At 49.7% G+C, this 16571-nt stretch overlaps 1 long non-coding RNA gene across 1 annotated transcript; it reads right to left on the minus strand.

Annotated features, from left to right (window-relative positions):
• Positions 1–1688: 1688 nt before the first annotated feature.
• On the minus strand, positions 1689–9030 carry LOC311599766. Its single transcript, XR_014780000.1, has 3 exons — positions 8912–9030; positions 3218–3361; positions 1689–1741 (listed from the first exon to the last, which is right to left on the minus strand). It is a non-coding gene; the product is annotated as an uncharacterized lncRNA (long non-coding RNA).
• Positions 9031–16571: the final 7541 nt, after the last annotated feature.

The raw sequence follows: 16571 nt of genomic DNA on the forward strand, positions 1-16571 counted from the left end.
GTGCTAGGAGGAGGGAGCTGACCCTGGCAAGTTGGTCCTTTGGTCTCCATGTTTGTACCATGGGGTGTGTGTGCACATGTTCACACACATGAACACACACATACACAAATGCAAAAGAAATATAATTTTTAAAATCTTGTCTTAAAACAAGATTATTGTCACTGTAGGCCCGGTTTTAACAAAATTCTCTACATGCCAAACTACCAAAGGTGACTCAGGTTAGACACCTGGCCACTCATGTCACTGTAAAAACGTAAAGAGGCAAAAGTGAAAATGAAGTAAAAAGTTTGAAACTGTTTCTAGATTCAAGAAAGATATTTTCCTCATCTATTTTATAGCAGAATTTTGGCAGAGCCATCGTATCTGGCATGAACCCCTGAGTGGTGGTACTTAGGCTTTGAAGTAGCCTTCTGTGGCCAGTCACTGATTGCCATCTGTGGCTTATGGAGCTGCTCTTCCTAGGCGTTCACAGAACCTTTGCAGAAGTTAGACACACCTGGCAAACCAGGAAGTCTCCTATGGCTGAGAATTGCTTAGAAAGTGATGGTTCCTTCAGACAAGCCCTAGACCTGATGAGAGGTTTTGGTTTGCAGAAACTGGCTTGCTGGAGGTGCCTTTTGTGTCACAATAACCAGGCTCTGAAAAGCAGTCTGGAGTTCCGCCCCTCAGAGGCCGATGCCCTGCTGCCGAGAAGCCTAAATTCATCGCGCAGCGTCTCCCTTCTTTTATCAATCCATCAACACCAACACTATTTTCCAATCGCCTATAGCATTCTTCCTGTGATCTCTGTGCGCAACAGACTTAGCTCCTGTTTCTTTCTTCCCACATGATACTCCTCATAATGACTCCACAGAAAGACCTGTGTCTCCGAGAGTACACATCCTGTCTGAGCAAAACTGCGCACACCTGAGATCTCAGCAGGACCCTGCAAGAGTGCACGTCCTGTCTGAGCACAGTGGCACACACCTGTGGTCTCAGCAGGACCCTGTCTTTTTTCTTTCTAAGCAGGCGGCAGGGCTGGAGAGATAGATGGCTCAGAGAGTAAGGACGTTTGTTGCTCCTGCAGAGGAGCCGCCTAGAGTAACTGACTGCCTGTAAGGCAGCTCCAAGGACTCCACATCCTCCTCTGGTCTCTGCAGGCACCAGCACGCACATGGCATACACCCAGAGAAATAAATATACTTGTGCACAGAAACAGAGACAAATCTTTTAATAACAAAGGTATGTTCTATTTGATGTCCAAACGGGTTCTGCCTTAAGAATCAATTAAAAATGCAAAATCTCAGGTCATAAGCAAATCCAAGTCAAGACGTGAAATTACTATGATTTTTTAAATTGTGTGTGTGTGTGTGTGTGTGTGTGTGTGTGTGTGTGTGCTTACATGAGTTTACGTGTGCAATGTGTGTGCAAGGGTCTGAGGAGTCCAGAGGAGGGCACGGGATTTCCGTGGCACTGTGGTTTAGGAGGTTGTAAGCTTCTACCCTCATATTGAGATGTATTTGTTTGCCTGCTTGAGGCTGCTCCTGCAGATGGGGGAGATCTTGGCATAGGGATGGTGCCCAGATGGAGCAGGATGGAAGAGAGGGTACAGGCGTCTTCCGGTACAAGCCAGGATGCCAACCTTGCTATGGAGTGAACAAGAGATGTGACTCACCAGTGACACATCAAAGGCTGAATCCAAACTGGATCTGGAGGGCTGGAGTGGGCTGGGCAGGAGGGCAGCAGGGCCATTTTGGAGCTGCTACATTTAGGAGAAAGTGAAAAGCGCGTGTGGCTGGAAACAGCTTAGGTGGGAGAGAGAAGCAGAGAAGGAAGGTCAGGCTAGAAAGTTAAGTGACCCGGCTGGAAGGTAAAAGGACCCTGCCTGGACTGGGGGTCACTCTGGTGTGTAGCCTTTGAGACCTTCTCATGCACTGCTTCCTGCTGATCCGTGACGGTCTCAGCCCATTAAGGCAGGAGCTGGGGCAGTGGCAGGGTAAGGCGCCTCACCCTTTCTGAAGACACACATGAGGCTTGGCAAGCAGCCAGCTGCTCCTCTAGGGTGACCACGGACACTCAGTTTTACAAAGCCTCTGCCTAAGTGGCATTATTTTCCTCAGTTTTGGGTCTGGGAATTAAATCTAGTCTCCCTCTGCTAGTCAAGTTCTCCAGCAGAGTTACACCACAGCCCTGAAGTGGGTTTGTTTTAAAATAATGATTACTTATCCCAAGTTCACATTTTTTGTTTGTTTGTTTTTCTTTTTGTTTTTGTTTTTTTTTGAGACAGGTTTTCTCTGTCTAGCCATGGCTGTCTTGGACTCACTTTGTAGACCAGGCTGGCCTCAAACTCACAGAGATCTGCCTGCCTCTGCCTCCCGAGTGGCCCAAGCTCAATTTTAATCTACTTTAAATTCTAGGTCCCCCCCCCCCTCTGTGTGTGTGTGTGTGTGTGTGTGTGTGTGTGTGTGTGTGTGTGTGTGTGTACCCATGCTAGAGATGGAATCCAGGGCCTTGTATATGCTAGGCAAGGACTACCACTGAGATACATCCCCAGCCTCAGCCTCATGTGTGCGCATGTGCTCGCCCCCCTCCCCAACCCCTGACCCCAGTAAGAGACTGATGTAGTGCAGGCTGGCCTTGAACTTGCTGTTCAGCTGAGATGCCCTGGAACTTCTGATCTTCCTGCCTTCACCTCCCTAGTGCTGGGATGACAGGCCTGCACCTAACATCATACCCAGTCTATGCAGTGGTGGGGACAGAACCCAGGACTTCATGCATGACAGGCAAGCACTGTACCAACAGAGCCCACGTCCCCAGGCCCAGGAGAGTTCTAACAGTGTGTTTGCTGCACACACCTGCACGTGGTCACCTTCCTCACCCAGCAGACGAGTCACTCCCTCTGCTGGAAGTTCTGAGCAGCCTCTGGATGCCACACTGTAAGGTGTCCCTTGGGCAGAAGGCTGCTTCTGGGCACCCCAGAAGGAAAAGCCCCTCCAATGACTTAATTCCATCTTGGAGCTTCTTGAAAACAGTATGAAAACTGCCTGGCAACTTTTATAACTTTGTCTCTGTCATACCCACAAAAAAAACTATCCCATGCCATTTGGCAGTAAAGAGAAAAAGGAACAGGGTCGCCACAAGGATGGCCAGACTTCAGACTTCTTTTGCAAATTACTTTCTGACCCCCGCCCCAACAGCCTCTCCCAACGCAACATGAGACATGTCAGGCTGTACTGACCTTGGACTGGCAGAAAAGCAGGAGGCAAGCGAGCACAGGAGATGATGCTGTCTGGTCAGAGCCACGATTCTCCAGCTGAAAACCTCCATTCTACTGACTGCCAACGGTCTGTCTTGGAAGCTGAGACTCCAGGAGGTGGTGTAGCTTTGGTAAATGGAGTAAGGAGGTAGAGCCATCTTGGTTAACCACCCGAACTACTTCCCAAACCAGCGTGACGTGAGTCTTATGGGCGATGCCCACCTACAGCCTGTTATACTCTTTAAAAACAATTTATTTGTTTAATTTATTTGCTTACGTTTATTTTATGCGGATGTGTGTTTACCTGCATGTATTTCCGCACACCACAGGCATGCCTTCCTGTGGAGGCCATAAAAGGACGTCAGATCCCTGGGAACTGGAGTTATGGATGTGGTTGGGAGCTGCCCTGTGTGTGCTGGGAACCAAACCCGTGGCCTTTGCTGTGGGCCTTTGTCTGCAGGTGGAGGAGACGCCCCCTCCCGGTAAGCTTCTTGCTCAGAAATAGGCGGGTGTTCCTCCTGCTGGCAACAGTCCACAAGACCCTAAAATGTGTCAAAAGGCTAGTTCCTTGCAGAGACACTTTCAAAGCAAACCACACAGACTTTAGGCCAAAAGGTGTCAAAAGCCGGCTCTTTGAAGGAACACATACCAAAGCTGCCCTGGAGACAAGCCCGGGGCATGGGGGTGGGGAGGGGAGTGCCCTGGATAAGCCTCCTGCAATTCAGATATTCTTGGTTAAAAACTCAGAGGTCTGGGGTGGGAGGTTGGACTTCCTCATTTCTCTCTTTGTAGCTCCCTGCCTTTCTTTTATCATTAAGCTTAGTGAATTAAAATCTAGCTCTTGACTGTCTTTATCCGGGGGGCTTTTTCAAGTCTGAGGCTCCCCCCACGCCCCCTGCTGGAAGGGATACTGGTCTCTTGGCATCTCAATCCCGACTAAGTGCGCAGCCACTCAGCCTCTCTCAAGCTAGGGCATCTGACCGGAAAGCTCTCTCACTGACAAGGAGGCCTTCCTCGTAACCAGTTCTTGGGACAGAGCCTTCCTCAGCTAGCCTCAGAAGGCTGAAGAAAGCACTGGGACCAGATTCTCAGTCCAGCTTCCTGGAGAAAGGAACCCACATTTCCACATTTTGCAAGAGCTGCCAGAACTTTTAACCACTAGGCCATATCCAGCTCTGTGGAGCCTGTTACAGTCTTAACCTCGGCATTGTGCCAAGCACCTGTGTGAGTGTCCGCAGAGGCCAGAAAAAGACATCAGATTCCTCAGGCGCTGGAGTTACAGGAAGGTGTGAGCCATCGGCGGGGCGGGACGGGACTTAGGTCCTCAGCAAGAGCTGTACATTACTGACCTGTGTCTTCAGACCCTTTGATTTTTATCTCCAGGCAGAATTTCCCTGTGTTGCCCTCTATTACCCAGGCTGGCCTTGAACGTTTGGCTTGTGCACCTGGCTGGTCACTGTTGTTAATGGACATCCAAAGGGCTCAAATAAAGCGGGGGAGGGGTACCAAGGCAGAGAGAAGCCCAGGCTGCCCTCGAGAACAGCTGACCACAGGCCAGTTCCCAGGCTGTGTAACGGACAGGCTCTACAGTGAGAGGTATAGGGTGACCATCTAAATTGCTCATGGATGGGGGCTGGAGAGATGGCTCAGTGGTTAAGAGCACTGATTGCTCTTCCAGAGGTCCCAGGTTCAATTCCCAGCACCCACATGGTGGCTCACAACCATCTGTAAACTCCAGTTCCAGGGCATCTGATGCCCTCTTCTGACTTCTTCAGGTACCCGGCATGTACACTGTGCATATAAATGCCGGCAAACCATTGGTACACATAAAATAAAGGATTTTGGGGTTTTTTTTTGTTGTTGTTATTGTTTTTGTTTTTTGAGACAGGGTTTCTCTGTGTAGCCTTGGATGTCCTGGACTCACTTTATAGTCCAGGGTGGCCTCAAACTCACAGAGATCTGTCTGCCTCTGCCTCCCATGTGCTGGGATTAAAGATGTGCATCCCCCATGCCCGGCTAAAATAAAGTCTTTTTAAAAAGGTTAAAAAAATACTCATGAAGCTAGGTGTGGTGGCACACACCTCTAATTCCAGCCCTCAGGAGGCAGAGGCAAACAGATCTTTATGAGTTCGAGGCTGACCTGGTCTACAAAGCATGTTCTAGGACAGCCAGGGCTACACAGAGAAAGCTTGTCTCAAAAAGCTACAGTAAGTAAGCAAGTAAGTAAGTAAGTAAGTAAATAACTAAGATGCTCATAGGGTTTGTTTGTGGGGCTTCAAACAAGTATGAACTTGTTCTCTACCACAATGCAGCTGGGCGACCAGCCAGACCCAGTGAAAAGGAAAAAGTGAGCTGAGCCTCTGCTTCCTGACCCTGGATGCGTGTGACCGGCCGCCTCATGCTCCTGTTGCTTCCTGACCGTGGGTGCGTGTGACTGGCCGCCTCATGCTCCTGTTGCTTCCTGACCCTGGATGCGTGTGACCGGCCGCCTCATGCTCCTGTTGCTTCCTGACCCTGGATGCGTGTGACCGGCCGCCTCACGCTCCTGTTGCTTCCTGACCCTGGATGCGTGTGACCGGCCGCCTCACGCTCCTGTTGCTTCCTGACCCTGGATGCGTGTGACCGGCCGCCTCACGCTCCTGTTGCTTCCTGACCCTGGATGCGTGTGACCGACCACCTCACGCTCCTGTTGCTTCCTGACCCTGGATGCGTGTGACCGGCCGCCTCACGCTCCTGTTGCTTCCTGACCCTGGGTGCGTGTGACCGGCCGCCTCACGCTCCTGTTGCTTCCTGACCCTGGATGCGTGTGACTGGCCGCCTCATGCTCCTGTTGCTTCCTGACCCTGGATGCGTGTGACTGGCTATTTCACACTCCTGTCACCATGCCTTCTCCCCCATGAAGGACTGAACTCTTACACCATCAGCTAGAATAAACTTGTCCTTTCCTTAGTGGCTTTGGTCGGGCTTTTGCCACAACAATAGGAAGAGAGTAACTGAGAAGCACACGGGACTGAAGGAGCTCAAGCTTTTTGCTTTTTTATATTTTTGGTTTTTGGTTTTTTTTTTTTTTTTTTTTTTTTGAGACAAGGTTTCTCTGTGTTAGCCTTGGCTGTCCTGGACTCACTTTGTAGACCAGGCTGACCTCGAACTTACATCCATCCACCTGCCTCTGCCTCCAGAGTGCTGGGATTAAAGGCGTGCTGAAGTTTTAACAGAAACTTCTGGCAGGCTCCAAGGACACAGGGGCTATACCCAAAGGAGCAGAGGACAGATCCTGACAGCTCAAGTGACATAGGAACTCTTAGTAGAGATGACCAGATGGACCTGTAGGAATCTACTCAGGGATGCTGGAGAGCTATAGGAAGACAGAGTCATCAAAGCATCAAAAGTTATCTGGCACACAAAGAACCGGCAAACTGTGAGCCATTCTCAAGGAAGAAGAAAATGGGGGTTAGGACACCAGCTGCCCTAGATGTGGGGACAAAGGCTTTGGCACTCCAGGAACAGAAAAGTCCTGGCTTTTAACAGAAAACAGAAATCATGAAAAGGAGTGGAAACTTTAGAAAATTCAATGCCTGAAACATCATAGCAGAAATGACGACAGCACAGGAAAAAGGCTGGGATTAAAATTGAAGTATTCCATGTGAAAAGCAGATCAGAAATTACTGAAAAAAAAAAACTGTCAAGCAAATCTAAGAGCTCTTTGGGGGTAACACAGAAAGATCTAGATGTTCCTGCTATTGGAGCTTCAGAAATTAAGAGAACGACACTGTATCCATCTAGGCCAAACTGGGAATATATAAGTTGATGTAACAAAGGAGCTACTGGCCAGGTGTTGGTGGTGCACGCCTTTAATCCCAGCACTTGGGAAGCAGAGGCAGGTGGATCACTGTGAATTTGAGGCCAGCTTGGTCTACAAAGTGAGTCCAGGACAGCTAGGGCTACACAGAGAAACCCTGTCTCGAAAAACCAACAAACAAAAACAAAGGAGCTACTAAGCTTGCTCAGGAAACAGTAAGTTACACACAGCACACCTGGAGAGGGAGCATTGTCCAGCTCCCTTTAGGAGAACAGGGCCAGCAAGCTGCCTGGAGACAGCAGTCCTGGTCCATCAGAGAGAATGTTGCAGGATTTGGGCATTGTAAATCTCCCCATTTGTCCAGACAACCTTGGAATTTCTATGTCTGTGAAACATGTTTGGTTGCTCAAAGTGTAAGCTGTGAAACCAGCTAAGCCGATGGGGAGCTTTGTCTGGGGCTGGTTCCCTTTCGCACATTAGCCAGAACCAACCTCGTGCTGTTATTAAAGAGCTCACCTTATTAATCTCTAAGCGCTGAAGTGGTTTTCCACTAGGAAGCATATTCATTCTAGAAAAGTGTATGAAAGCATACGGGCTGATAGTTTCCTGTCCTACTTAGGGTCACTACCGATGTGAACAGACATCATGGCTGAAACAACTGGCAAAGGAAAGGGCTTATTTCAGCTTCCACTTCCAGGTAACTGTCCATCACTGGGGACAGGAACTCAAAGAGGGCAGGAATCTGGAGGCAAAGATGATGCAGAGGCCATGGAGGGGTGCTGCTTACTGGCTCCTGTCTCATGGCTTGCTCACCCTGCTTTCGTATAGAACCCAGGACCTTCAGCCTAGGCATGGCGCCCCCACAATGGGCTGGTCCCTCCTGCACCAGTTGGCTCTGATGGAGACATTTTCTCAATTGAGGGTCTTTCCTTTCTGATGACTCTAGCTGGTGTCACATTGGCATAAAACTATCCAGGACACTTCCCAAACTGTGGAAGAAATAACTCCACAGATTTTTAAAAAAGGATGTATTTACTTATTATATTACAGTGCCTACTTGCCTATATATCTGCCTACATGTAGGCCTTCACACCAGAAGAAGGCACCAGACTTCATTACAAATGGTTGTGAACCACCGTGTGGTTGCTGGGAATTGAACTCAGGACCTTTGGAAGAACAGCCAGTGTACTCTTAACCTCTGAGCCATTTCTCCAGCCCCATAACTCCACAGGTTTAAGCAGCTAGTGGAGGAGTAGAAAGACAGGTTTGTAGAATGATTATTAATATTTAATATTGATTCATATAATTACTACGGCATATGTATTTGGAATTAAGTATTCTATTAATATTAACTAGAGTTGATTATTAATACAGCAGCAATTATTCCTTAACCCACTATTTTATACATAAATGACACAGAAACCTGTTAGATTTATTATAAGCCTTAAAACTCTGGAGCTAGCTGGGCATGGCGGCGCACACCTGTAATCCCAGCACTCTGGGAGGCAGAGGCAGGCGGATCTCTGTGAATTCGAGGCCAGCCTGGTGTACAGTGTGAGTCCAGGATAGCTAGGGCTACACAGAGAAACCCTGTCTCGAAACAGCCAAACCAAAAACAAATCAAAACAACAACAACAACAGCACACCTCTAGAGCTGGGCAGATAGCAGCCCTCTAAGCTACCTTCTTGCTTGGGCTGCTTCTGCTGCTCTGGGCCAGTCCTCACAGCAAGCTGCCGTTGGCCACATGCTCCTGGTTACGCTAACCCGCGGCGACCTTCCCCTTCCTCCCTCTCTCCTCTCTCTTCCTTGTGGTCCTTCTGCTACACCCCCAGCCCCCCCCCCACCCCCACCCCCCACCCCCCGCCAGGACACAAACCTTTGCTCTGCCTACCTCTCTTCTGCCCAGTCCAGGTAGTCGATCAGGGACAAATTGGGAGGCAGGGTTCACACAACGTCCTTATGGATACCTGAGGATTGGCTGACAGGACAGTAAGGATCCTGGGGGCGAGCAATTAGCATTTGAATACGTGGTAGCTCTCCAGATCCGACCCCAACACAGGTCAGCTGAATGTGTGTTACCCCTGAGCCAAGGAGATAGCTCAGTGGGTGAAGGCACTTGAAACCCCAGCCTTGAAAAGCGGACCGGAGTTCGATCCCCCAGAACCCACGTAAAGGTGGACGTGGGCTGTGGCACCCACCCACCTGTCACATACCCATATACACACACTGATAATAAGTAAGAAGAGTTTAAAAACAAATAAACCAATGGTACAGGTGAATTAACTAAGGTACTAAAAAGCATTCAAATGATTCAAGAGAATGGAATGGGGGTGGAGGAAAGGGGGAATAATTATTGTGGAATTGGATATTAGATTCCTGAGGGCTTCTCTACCCTGGCTAGTTCCCAAATAACTGAGACCGATACTTCTTGGATTTATAAAAAGCTTTAAAGCACAGTAGCTAGCCAGATACCAACCCTCTAAGCTATTTTGCTATTTCCCAGCTACACACCCCAAGTTACCTGCCATAATTGTTTCTGCCTGTGCGGCGTCTGTTCCATCAGGCCAGCCCTCATGGCCGCATCCCCATGGTCCATAGTCCCCATGGCAACCTCCTTTCCTCCAGCTTTTCCTCCTCCTGCTACATCTTCTGTTTCCTCTCTTTCCTCCTTGTGGTCCTTCTCCTACCCCAAGCCTGGCATCCTCAGCCCCACCTACTTCTCTTCTGCTCAGCTATAAGGACGTTACCTACTTTTATTAACCAACCAACTTTAAATTGAGGAGCAAGGTTTATGCAACCTTGGGGTCAGTATTTAGCATTAGAATACACAGCACCAGGCCAATCGCCAACAGATAATAGAGGAATAAAAAAAAAAAGAGAGAGAGAGAGAGAGAGCAGTGGGCAGAAAAGGCAACAAATCACAAAACAGGAGGCTTAAATTGAACAATAACTATATCACATGTAAATTGTTTAAAGGCACCGATTAAAACACAGAGATGATCAGATTGGGTTAAAAACACATGACCCAACTGTGCACTGCACTTGGAACCAGAGCAAGTGCAGACAAACCTGAGTTCAGAACAGGAACGAGAGCCAGGGGTGTAAGTGGATAAAACCTATGGATGATGAAAGGACTGACTTGCCACAGATGGCCCAGTTCCGCACACACGCAAAACCAGAACTTAATGTGAAGACACATTAAACAAACCTCGGGGGAACTCAGGAGACAGCTAGGGGAGCCCAGAGCTGCTCTGTTGGCTCCAGCGCGTCTTTTCCTGAGCGGTGGTAGAGCACACAGCCAGCAAGAGCTTGAGAGCAGAACAGAGCACAGCCCGTGCAACAGCTTTCAAAATGTCCCGCCTGGCATGGTGGCGTACGCCTGTGACGCCAGCACCGCAGACACTGAGGCTGGGGAGTTACAACCAGCCTCGTAGTGCTTCCGGAGGAGTTTTATGGCCGTCTGTGCCACTGCTCAAAGACAGAAAACTCCATCCCCAAACAACAGGATGTACGGGCTTTCAAGTGCATAAGGAACATTAGTTGAAATAGACATTTGGGAGTTATCCAATTTTAAGAACTTTAAAATAACAGGTAAAATTAATTCTCAAACCATAATGAAATTAGACAGTCAGCTGCAGGAAGTTTATCTGAAAATACGAAAAATATTTAGAAATTTAGAAATTTAGAAGTTAAGCAGTAGAGCCAGGCGTGGTGGCACACGCCTTTAATCCCAGCACTTGGGAGTCAGAGGCAGGTGGATCGCTGTGAGTTCGAGGCCAGCCTGGTCTACAAGTGAGTCCAGGACAGCCAAGGCTACACAGAGAAACCTTGTCGGAAAAAATAAAAATAAAAATAAAAAACAAACAAACAAAAAAAAGATAAGTTGTAAAGCTGTTTTGATTTATTTTTGTTTACGTGCATGACATGGTGCAGATGCCCACAGAGGCCAGAAGACATCAGATTCCCTGAAACTAGAGATGCCTAGGTGGGTTTTGTCCTGAACAACCCTCAAGAACCATAAAGCTGACTTGGCAATCTTCCTTCCTTCCTGTGCTAGCTAGTTTTATATTAACTTGACAGGAGCTAAAGTCATGGGGAGGGGGGGACCTCAACTGAGAAATGCCTCCATAAGATCAGGCTGTAGACGGGCCTGTAAGTGCTTTTATTTTTAACTTTATTTTTTTCAGACATGGTCTCACTATGCAGCTCCAGACGTCCTAGAACTCATCACATAGACGAGACTGGCCTCGGACTCACAGAGATCTGCCTGCCTCTGCCTCACACATGGCAGAACTACAAGTTTGAACCACTGTGCCAGGGTAGAGGACACTTTCTTAATTAGTGATCAATAGGGGGAGGGCCCAGCCCATTGTGGGTGGTGGCTCTGGAAACTAAAAGAAAGGAGGCTGAGCAAGCCATGGGGAGTAAGCCGGGAAGCAGCACTCCTCCACGGCCTCCGCATCAGCTCCTGCCTCCAGGGTCCTGCCCTGCCTGAGTTCCTGCCCTCACTGCTTTGGATGACAGGCTGTTATATTGAAGTGTGAGTGAAGTAAACCCTTTCCTCTCCGAGTTGCCTTTGGTCATGGGCTTTCATCATAGCCATAGTATCCCTGACTAAGGCACTACCCAAGGACAAGAGCATTCTCAAGGCCAGTCAGGAGTGCAGCGCGTCAGGTGCTCTGGTGTGCTGGGCAGGCTCTGTTGCTTTGATCGTGATGAGAGTTGAAATAAAACGAAATCGTCAGGTAGGGAAAATAGCTGGGTGGACAAAGTACTTGCCAAGCGAACATGAGGACCTGTGTTTGAGGCCCAGGAGCCACGTTTAAAATCCAGCCATAGTGCACACCCTTGTAATTGCAGTGTTGGGAGGCAGAAACAAGTTGGTCCTGGGGCAGGGTGGCCGGTGGGCAAGGCTGTCCTAGCTGAGTTCTATTGCTAGGAGAGAGCACTCTGACCCCAAGCAACTTCGGGAGGAAAGGGTTTGGCTTACACTTCCAGAAGGGTGGAGTCTATTATGCTAGAGGAAATGTGGCAGCAGGAGAGGAAGCAGAGAGTAAGGCAGCCTCGCGGTCAGGAAGGAGAGAGAGAGAGAGAGAGAGAGAGAGAGAGAGAGAGAGAGAGAGAGAGAGAGAGAGAGAGCGAGCGCACACTTCCCCTGCACACAGGAAGCAGCCGGAGGGAACAGTTATTGTATGAGACAAGGGCATACAACTCTAAGTGGCATGCTTCCTCCGGGTAGGTTCTACCTCCTGCCTGTGTCATAGCCTTCCCAGACAGCGCCACCTGGTGGGAGACAGCGCTCAAACACATGAACCTATGAGGAACACTGCATAGTCAAATCGGAACACTAGCCTAGCCATTGAGTCCGGGTTCAATGAGAGACCCACAGCTCAAGAAAACAGGTCCGACAGCACCCGGGGAACAGTACTGAAAGGTGTCCTCTGAACTCACCGGACTACTGAAGCGGTCTGCTCTGGTGGCCGGGCCCCTTAACCAACGAATTTGTGTTCACAGGTCTGGAGGCTGAGGTCCGAGGTGCCGCAGGCTGGTCCTTTAAGGTCTCCTTGGCTTGCATACTGGGTCTTCCTCACTGTGCTCTCACAATGGTCCTTTTGTCTGGCTCTTGATGCTTCCTGCAAGGATACCATCCATCTTAGTTCAGGATCCACCTTAAAGGCCTCTCTTTGCTTAATCATCTCTTCCACAAACACAGTCTCATCCTAAGATTCTGGGTTTTAGTGCTTTAACATATGGGCTTTAGACAATACGGCTCAGCCCACCCCTTCCATCCCTCGGAGTTACAGACAAGACATAGTAAAAATCACAAAAAAAAAAACAGGCCTGGAGAGAAGGCTCAGGGGAGTAAAGTAGGTATCATCTGAGCATGGATACCTAGCACCCATGTAAAAGCCAGGCAAAATGGCACATGCCTGTAATCCCAGTGTTGAGGGCAGGAGGAGGAGACAAGCTGGAATTCAGTGGCCAGAGGGTCCAGCCAAATGAATGAGCTACAGGTTCAGTGAGAGACTGTTGCAAAAATGAGGTGCAGAGTGACTGAGGTAGGCCCAACATTGGCCTCTGTCCTCCATATGAATGCAAACACATGGGCACACACCCAAATGAATTTACACACACACACACACACACTCGCATCTATGCACTCAATCATGAAAGAAAATCACATAGGTGGTTGGTCCTCAGAGTATTCGTCTGTGGTGTGGCTGTCCCGTGAGCTGTCCTTTCCACACCTGGCTCTCACACAGGTGCCTGGTCCTCAGAGTATTCATCTGTGGTGTGGCTGTCCCGTGAGCTGTCCTTTCCACACCTGGCTCTCGCTACCCTTTACTATCAATAGTAGGACAGCGCATTGGCGGCTGTACCGACACCGGTGAGGTGACATTTGAGTCACTGGGTAATGTGATGAATCAAATCAATAACTGGGGCGGATGTTTACTGTTCGTCACCCTTCCTGTCCCCATCACGCGGGCGTGTGACACATCAGCTGCTGGATTATACCCAGACGCAGAACACCGTTCCTTTGGCAGCTTTGTGAGGTGGCCTTGTGGGTCACAAGGATAGCTCTAGACACCTCTCCTGGGAGAACGCTGCCCCAAGTTGCAGCGTCAGCCTGCACATGCTGCCTGAAGCATCATCCCTTGGTGGCAGTGTTCTAGAGGCCTGCACTAGCGTTTACAGCAACCTCAGCTTGCTCTGACTGTGGCCATCTGCTCCTGTGTGCTCGCCTGTTCACCATGGGATGGACAGAGCCACATGGTCTAACAGCACAAACTGTTCCTTCTGGGTACTCTGCAGTAGAGGGGCCTCTGAGCCCAGGGCCTACCTTTAAAGGGACCAGTGCACACCGTCCACCTTCCAATATAGTCAAGGTCATGCCAAAGACAGCACAGCAACCAACAGCTCTGCCCGGCCTGAGCCAGCATCTGTCTCTTGAGAAGTAGGGATGTCACCACAGCTCAGCACTTCATTTCCAGGGTCTGGGGGCATGCCTGCTGCAGTCTGGTCCATCTTCCAGAACAGCATACTCTAGTCTGATTTACACACCAACAAGATGCTCCTGTCTTGTAGGCTGGATAACTACATCCCAAGTGCTGGTGCACTCAGGCCTGGGGGTGGGGTGGGGTGGGGCTCATGTCCTGATTTGTGGCCAGTGAGCTTCTTTAACTGTGTTTTACAGGAGCAGAATTCTCAGCGCTCTCTCTCTCTCTCTCTCTCTCTCTCTCTCTCTCTCTCTCTCTCTCTCTCTCTCTCTCTCAAGGGCACCCATCACACTCCGAGGGCCCCACCCTCCTAATCTGATCTCTATTTTTCTCCTGTGGCCCCTGTGGCACTGGGGATTAGAGTTTCAACAGACACACATGCAGGGTGTGCCCAGAGCCTTGGGACTCCTGCATGCCAGTGCCCAAACTGCTCAGCTTGAGATAGAAAGCTTGAGCAGGACCCAGGCCATCTGCTTGGGCTCCCACAGGGTGGCGGGGATGTGGCCGTTCTGACTGGATTCTGAGTGTCCCCTGAGGAGGCCTGTGTCAGCTTGGTTCTCTCATCTCTGCGCTTGCCTGGCACCCAGAACTGAGTCCCTGTGTGGTGATAGCTCAGTAAGAGGAGACGGCCCCAGTGGGGACAGGAGGGAAGGCTCTAGGGAGACAAATAAGGAGAATAAAACACAACAGCACACAGGAGATGCCATGGTGGAACACTTCACATTGTATGCTAACCTAGAAGAGTCATACTCAAACAAACAACTTTTTTCCCCCTGAGACAGGGTTTCTCTGTGTAGCCTTGGCTGTCCAGGACACTCTTTGTAGACCAGGCTGGCCTTGGACCCAGAGAGATCCTCCTGCCTCTGCCTCCCAAGTGCTGGGGATTAAAGGCGTACACCACCATACCCAGCCAAAAACACCCCAACAAACTTGTGTACACAGATACGTGGGGCTAGAGAGGTGCCCCAGTGGTTAAGAACACTTGCTGCTCCTGCAGAGGACCTGGCTCCAGCTCCTGTAACCCATCCAGCAGCTCAGAACCATTTGTAACTCCAGTCCTAGGGGGTATGGTGGCCTCTTCTGGCCTCTACAGGCACCTGCAGGCATATGACACAGACAGATGGGCACACACATACAAACAAAAACAAGGACACACATGCACATGCACTGGTCTCCACATGTGCACACACGTGCACACAAGAGAACAGATTAGGGACAGAGAGGACAACCACTGTACACACCAGGAGGCAGATGGCACCTGCCATCAGCAGAAACAAGCCCTGCCTGTCTCCATGGCTCCATCTGTGGGTCTTTGGTAGAGCATCCCTTCACACTGGGGCACCACTCCTGAATCGGAGGCCGGCCCTGGCCTTGCTTGGACCAAGAGAATGTAGCGGACTTGAGCTTTGGCCACAAAACTTCTGATTTTGTCTGTGGTCTATCTCAAGAAGTCCTGCGAGTTCTCTAGGTTAGACAGCTGGGCAGGGAGGCCCAGTGGCCAGCCTGGGCTAACCTCCAAGTGGACAGTGAGGTCACCTCCTCAGTGAGGCCAACGACAGGCTTTCAACAGCTAATGCCAGAATCATGACCCAATAACAGGTTGCTATCTGAAGTTATACTTTGGGGTGTGTCATAGCTGCTGTTCTATTACTCTGAGGAGACACCATGACCATGGAAGCTTCTTACAATGTGAAGCGTTTAACTGTGGGCTTGCTTAGTTTCAGAGGGTGAGCCCTTGATCATCATGGCAGGAAGCATGGTGGCAGGTTGGAGCGGTAGCTGAGAATGTGGCTGTAAGGACAGATGTAAGGGAGGGAGGGAGGGGGAAGGGGGAGGGGGAAGGAGTAGGGGAGAGGGAGGAAGGGAGGGTGAGAACGGACAAATAAATGAATGAACATGGGCCTGGTGTGGTGGCGCACGCCTTTAATCCCAGCACTCTGGGAAGCAGAGGCAGGCAGATCGCTGTGAGTTCGAGGCCAGCCTGGTCTACAAAGTGAGTCCAGGGCAGCCAAGGCTACACAGAGAGACCCTGTCTCGGAAAACAAAAAACAAAGAGCAAACAAACAAAAATGAATATGAATGACTGTATCTGGGTCTGGCATAGGCTTTTGAGACCTGAAAGCACCCCCTCTCCCAACCCCACCCCCAGTGGCACGCATTCCTTCAACAAGGCCGAATCTCCCAATCCTTGGGACTAACTATTCAAGTATATGATGAGCCTATGCGGCTGTTCTCATTCAAACCACCATGGGGTGTGGTAGATGACCAGGCTTCAGTTGAGAGGACAGACACAGAAGCCAAGCATTAGCTAAGGGATGGGGCATTAGTGTACTTAGGCACCTACTGTGTGCAAGGAAGAGTGGTCAAGCACCCGGCAGAGCTCACCTCTGTGCAGATCATTACCCCAATGAGCAAAACACACCAACGAAACATGGCACGGCTATACTTAAAATCTAAGCAAGATGTGAGAACGGAGGGGTAGGAAATGCTAGCCTGAAAATTTATGTAATAAATTTATGTAATAAATTTTCCCAATAA

Source organism: Acomys minous (genome assembly GCF_964271855.1).
Source record: "Acomys minous genome assembly, chromosome: 6".
Lineage (NCBI taxonomy): Eukaryota > Metazoa > Chordata > Mammalia > Rodentia > Muridae > Acomys > Acomys minous.